This window comes from Diabrotica virgifera, chromosome 5 (assembly GCF_917563875.1).
Source record: "Diabrotica virgifera virgifera chromosome 5, PGI_DIABVI_V3a".
NCBI classification, from domain to species: Eukaryota; Metazoa; Arthropoda; class Insecta; order Coleoptera; family Chrysomelidae; genus Diabrotica; species Diabrotica virgifera.
The window spans coordinates 60030400-60037808 of NC_065447.1; positions in this window are offsets into that span (position 1 = coordinate 60030400).

Consider the following 7409-nt stretch of genomic DNA (forward strand, 5'->3'; position numbering starts at 1 on the left):
CAATTATGAAAATTGATTTTTTTAAACAGAAGCAATGAAAAATAGGATGTGGGAGTGTGAATTAAGGAAAAATTACTTCCACACAAGATTGATAAAATTAATCCATTCTACCTTGTTATGTAATTTTATCATTCTTTATTTCATTTAAGATAAAAAAAGTTTCTTATAGCGATATTGGTACGCGTATATTTTATATAGTGTGAGCACATAAATGTTTTTTTCTCATCTAGTACAAAAAATTTAAGAAAAAGTAAAAAGGATGAAAGGTTATACGAGGTACTTTATGATGATTAAATTATAATAATTATATGATAAAATTGGATAAGGGTCTTCAAAAATAAAAAATGATGATAAAGTATACATATATAAATTATAATTTGCATCGAGAAGTTACCGCGCGAATTATTTCGCTGTGAGCCGATCTGATGTGAACCGCATAGTAGTCACAAATCTCAACCATTAGATCGCTGCTTTCTTAAACCTTTAAGAGACTTTTATTCTTAGGCTTGCGAGAAATGGTTATTGAATAATCCTGGACGAACTATAACTTAATACCAAGTTACCTCATTATTTTCCGAAGCAAATAAAAAGCGGCCACAGTTCAAAAAGCGGTAATAGACCGGGCGGTATCGTTAGCGAAATTATTTCGATTCGATTTGTTTGCACAAACTTACCCAAAAAGTGGTCCTTATAATATATCCATAGGGTGCCGGGCGGTGCCGTGGTCGAAAAATTGTTTAAACAATTTTTTTTAAACAAATTCAAGAAAATAATGTTTTTATTCAAAAAAGCCATTCTGAGCAAAAAAGGGTCATTTTTCTTTAAAATTGATTGTTGTCGAGCTATATGAGATTCAAAATTTTAAAAATGCGAAAATAGCCATTTTCATGGCTTAATAACTCGATTAAAAATTATTATTATAAAATTCAATAAGTAACCAAATCAAGTTTCAACCCCCTTTTAAGGTCATGAAGAGATTTTTGTCATTATTTTATTACAAATCTGTTATTTTTAATTATTAACAATTTAGCGCTATAGTCCAGGATCTATCGTCGCCCCGTTAGTGAAATTATTCCAATTCAATTTTTTTTCACAAACATACTCAAAAAGAGGTTCTCATAACATATCCACAGAGTGCCGTGGTCGAAAAATTGTTTAAACAACTTTTTTAAACAAATTCACAAAAATAATTTTTTCATTTCGAACAAGTTTTTTAAGATAATTTGGGACATTCTCAGTGGTGTAGCTAGCCATACAGGGGCCCCTTATCAAAGTTTGTCCCCAGCGACCCCAAAAACCGGCGTGTAATGGATATTGACTGATTTTTAATTATTATAACATAAAACTCCAGGCGACGAGTTCCACACTGGGCACCAGGTGCCTTGGATACCATCGCCGACATGAAATTGGTACTCAGCGACCCCCAAATACCCCAGGGTAATAGTTTTTGGCTGATTTTGGATAATTATAACTAAAAACTCTAGGCGACGAGTTCCACCCTGGGCACCAGGTATCTTGGATGCCATCGCCAACATTAAATTCGTGGCCAGCGACCCCAAAAACCCCCCGACTAATGGATATTGACTGATTTTTAATGATTATAACATAAAACTCCAGGCGACGAGTTCCACCGTGGGCATCAGGTACCTTGGAGACCACCGCTGATATGAAATTCGTGCGCAGCTATCCCCAAAACCCTCGAGTACAAAAAATTCAACTCATTTCCATCAATATTTCCCAAGTTCTAAATTTTTCATTTTCATCTCTTCGAGATGCACTTTTAAAACAGGTTCACTGTCCAGATTTTAGAGTGGAAATTACTCATAAGTCCAGTTATGTTTTTGTAAAAATGTATATCTTCTGGCTTTAAATAAATAAATAATGTTGTAAAATATATAAATATGTAATTAAAAGATATTTGTTTTAAAGCATACCACATATGGACTGTGGACTCTATAGAACAAAAATAACCAAAGTTGTCTCGTGAGTCCACAGATCATAATATGTGGAATGTGCGTACTTTCCTCATATTATCCATTTTTTCCCTGTATCAAATAAGAAATGGCATAGACAACTCATCAATTACGATAAACTTAGGTCGTCTTTATGTTCTAAAGTGCGTGATACACACGCAAAATTTAAGTACGCGGGTTTAAAGATCGCGGACTTACTCGGCTCGCCGTCGGTGATACACGGCAGACTTAAAGTACGCGGTTTTAAAGATCGCGGTCTCCGTCGGTGGTTTGTGCTATTTATAAATTTTAGCGTATTATATACTTCGTATCGTATCCTATCGTGTTATATATTTTTAATACTAATAAAAAAAAACGAAATCGAAAAGAGTGGGTAACAAACAAAATATGATAGATAAGAGGGTAATATTTTCATCAGGAGGATAAAACAGCCTATAAATAATTAGGTTTACTCAAAAACAAATAATCAAAAATAATTTGGTATAGCTTAAAATAGTATTTTACGGTTTTCTCAAAACTTATAAAATGTAACTTGTCTCCTTTCAACAATAAACAATTGAATTATTTCTAGGCAATTTGCTTAATTAGTGAAAATATAAGTGTAACTTTAAACGCAATAACGTGATGGCGCGAGGCTCGCGGCTCGTGGCAATGATACACGTACGGGTTACGAGTAAGATTTCAAACTTGTTGGATCGACGGCGTACTTACTCGGCGGACTTAAAGTACGCGTACTTGCTGTGATACACGCGCGAAAAAGGTCATCGAGCCATAAGTTCGCGTACTTACTCGCGTGTGTATCACCCCTTTAAGACAACAAAATACGTGAAATTAGCTACCAATTCGCAAGACCTTGACCTGGTACAAAAAAGTTGCTGCCGATGTTCTGTTTGGAGTGGGTATCATAAATACAATTTATTTGTTTAATAAATTGAACCAGCAAAATAAATGTACAATATTGCAGGCCCAAATGAGTATTGTGAAAAATCTTTTGGGTATAAACGTTGTCCAGACACCTGCCATACCTACGCCGTCCACGTCACAAGTACAGCATTTTCTTAAACCGCTGGATAGAAAAGATGGAAAAATTACTAGACGTAGGTGTGCCGGATCCTATAATGAATTTCGTCAAAAAGGAGAAACATCAGCAGCTGCCACTGATAAAGCCAAAAGAGTTTCACAAATATGCAACATCTGTACCAAGCCGTATTGTCTACAATGTTTACAAAAAGTACATTGAACATATAACTTTTTTTAATACTTTTTCTTTTTCAATAAATATTTACTTTTCATTATATTGTATATTATTTTATCTTACATATCCATTTTTTAGTTCGCTAAAAGTGAAAACGCAATAAATTATAGGTGTTTAGTTTCGATATTACATTTACCGCAATTACGATAAAATTACACATTTTTTCTCTTTGTCCCAACACTATTTATAATATGGGATATGTTATGTCAAGTTCACGCGCGTCTAATAAAGGCTATTCTCCTCACGTCCACTTTTATAAACAACCTGAAAATTGTATCCACGAACAGACCACATATGGTCTGTGAACTGGTAGTGCTTTTACTCCACAGACCATATGTAGTCTGTGGACAGTGAACCTGTTAAAATGCATTTTCTTGTGCACAAAATTTTTGCCCTAGATGAATTTAGTTCACAAAGTTGTCTGCTACTCTCTCTAATCGAATGCAAAAAGTTCCATGACGATTCATCTTACTGCACAAAATTCCTAGGTTTTGGCCTTTTTAGTGCTTCGTTGTTATAAAACTTTGAAAGATATATTTAATATGGCTTTTAGTGCTTTAGTCTATAAATCGAGCTGAAATAAAGACGTATTTTAAATTTGATTTTACTGCGATCTGTTATCCCACATCACGCGTATTTTTGTCTCACTAGTGGGGTATACAAAGATTGTAGTGGGCCGGACATGTGATCAGAATGGGAGAGGATAGGCTACCAAAAAGAGCACTGAATGCTAGAATGCACGGAAAGAGACCGGTTGGAAAGCCAAGAAAGCGCTGGGAAGACACAGTAAACGCGACCCACAAACCCTTCTAGGAGTCCGTGTATGGAGAAGAGCAGCCCAGACAAACAAGGGTAGAGGCAAAAAATAAAGGAGGTCAAAGCTCAATTTGGGCTGTAGTGCCGTAGAAGAAGAAGAAGTGGGGCAAAAGTACGATTTTACAACCGAATAATGTTTAGTTTTTGAGGTAATAACAATAACATTGAATGATTCCCTTTATACTTACATGTTGCAATAAACCAGTAGCTTTTACTAATTAATAGGTTTATCGGCTTATCAGTATCACTTTTACGACAATTACAATCCATTTAACATTAAATGCGTACTTACTCACCTTACTCTATGTGGTATAGCCTCCTGGAAAGCAGCCTGTGACTTTAATAAAGGAGCTAAACTCCACCTCACTGTAATGGACCTTTTGACAATAAAAATTTGAGAAATAGCAACGAGTTGGTCGAAAAATATCGGCGAAGCTCATTACTTAAGCCAATAGAAGGAGCAGTGAGACATGAAAAGAGGACTGTATTATGAAAAAAAGCTTTGACTATAGACAATAAGGTCACCCAATATACACCAGAAATCGGTAATTAGAAGTAAAAAAATATGACCACTTTCTTAGATAAAACTACAGTAAAAATACTTTAAACGCATTTTCCTCGAAATCACGTTTCAAAACTGGCAGACGTCTTTTTTTTTGAAAATCTACTACACCAAGTTTAGTATAGTAGACCAAATTCTTTTTGATACTTTATGCATGCGACTACTAAAATAAACCTCTAAAAAGTTAAATACAACCACCCCACTTTTTTTGTACAGGGGTAAATTCACCGTCAAAATAGGTGTTTTTTCAAAGTTTTTATAAAATCTATAAAATAAATAATATCGTTTATAAAGGCCATAATAATATAAAAAAATATGTTTTTTAAGGTATATTTTATTAGTTTTAAATCTCACGATTATGCCTCGACAACTAATGACCATTGGCATGGTACAGTGATTTCGCAATCAGATACTGTAATGTATAGTGTGTGTGTTGAGTAAATGTCTTGTTACTTAGCAAATTCGACTTCATTGTCTTTACAAAGAGTCGCTAATTATATCCGAACATCTGCGGTCCCTCCGGTGAGTACCGATCAAATAAGGATAGAAACTATTTTTTCCACCTACCTCTACCGAAAGTATACTTTTCCTGACCTGATTGCAGGGAGTAAAGTCGTAGTTTTCCTTCCTAGGGAGTAAAAGTGACGTCATGTAATGTCATTGATGAAATAGCTATTTATATAACAAGGGAGGAAAGTGCTACTTTTCCTCCTGAGAATGAAGTTTACTACCCGACGCGTAGCGGAGGGCAGTAAACATTCAAGGGAGGAAAAGGCACTTTACTCCCATGTTATGCATATGGTTTTTCCATCTTCCTCAAATAACAAGTCATTTTTTCGTTTTTACTTAATTTATTTATGTAACTAACCAACAAAATTTATTAGAACTAAAACTAACAAGTAGGTACAGGTACAATATAGCTGTCAACTGTCAAATATAAGTCAAATTATTAATGTACTTTACCATTCTGCAAAATACAGGATGTTTTATAAATAAACGTTAAAATGTATAAATACTTACGTAATAGAAAATAGATACAGTTCACCAAATATAGCTGAAAGTGTGAAATTCCCATTGCCTGCGCTAACAATGAAGTGAGAACGCACATACAAACAGTCTGGGTCGTCAGTGCGAGTGCGAGGTCCGTCGTTTGACGAATGCGCATCATGATCGCCACGCGTTTTCAGACTTTCAGCTATATTTGGTGAACTGTACTGTATAGGGCGTCAATAAGTTATATTTCATGAATGAAATACCATGACGTCACTTTACTTTTCCACCCTAGGGAGAAAAAGTACAACTTTGCTCCCTACAATCAGGTCCGGAAAAGTATACTTTCGGTAGAGGTAGATGGAAATAACTTATTGACGTCCTGTACAATATTTTATTATCTATTATGTAAGTATCTACAGTGCGTCCATAAAGTAACGCATAAATTCAATATTTCGTAAACCGGTGACTTTAAGAAAAAATACCGAAAGAGTTATTTTTAAATTACGATTTTTTGGTATATATACCATAGTAGTGACGTCATCCATCTGGGCTTTATGACGTAATAGACGATTTTTTTAAATGAGAATAGGGATCATGTGATAGCTCATGTGAAAGGGCATTCAATTCTCTATTCACTAATATAAATATTAACATAATTATTTATACAGGGTCTTCAAAAATATTTTTTAAATTAAATTAATTGAGACAAAAAGAAGAATGTATGTAATTTATTTAATTCAAAATACGTTTTAATGTTGTCAGAAAGCAGAAAAACATGTTTATTTGACACATAGATATTGCTTTTCGCTTAAATTCAATGTTAAAACTACCACCCACCTGACTCTTGTAAATTTGAACATTTCATTTAAGCGAAACTCAATGTTTATTTTTTAAATAAAACCTATTTAATTTAAGTAAAATGTATTTAGAATAAAACAAATTACATACAGTCATCTTTTTGTGTTAATTAATTTAATTTAAAAAAGTTTTGTACACCCTGTATAAATAATTATGTTAATGTTTATATTAGTAAATAGAGAATTAAATACCCTTTCAAATGAGCTATCACATGACCCCTATTCTTATTTAAAAAACTCATCGATTACGTCATCACGCCCAGGTGGATGACGTCACTAGTATGATATATATTCCAAAAAATCGTTAATTAAAAATAAAAATCGACCTGTTTCGGGATTTTTCATTAAAGTTTATGAAATAATGAATTTGTGCGTTACTTTATGGACGCACTGTATACACTTGAACGTTTATTTATTGAACACCTTGTATTTTGTAGGATGCTAAAAAACAGTAATTGTTATTTTGATTTAACAATGTTTACATTAACAATTTTACTTATACATACTTGACAGTTGACAGTTATAATATATCTACTTGTTAGTTTAAGTTCTCTAATAAATTTTGTCAGTTAGTTACATAAATAAATTATTTAAAAATGAAAAAATGACTTTTTATTTGAGGAAGGTGGAAAAATCATATGTATAACATGGGAGTAAAGTGCCTTTTCACCCCTTAAATGATTACTGCCCTCCGCTACGCGTCGGGCAATAAACTTCATTCTCGGGAGAAAAAGTAGCACTTTCCTTCCTTGTCATACAAATAGCTATTCGTCTATTAATTTTTAATAAACAAAAGATTTCCCAATTTTCCACCCTGCTGATATTCGAACTCGCAACCATCCAAAGGTAGGCCCTCTTACCTAGAAATCTTATTAAATTCCACTTTAATTATCCCATAAATGACAGTCTTGGAGTGTAATTTTCAGGGGCAACTCAGAATTGCATAAACATTT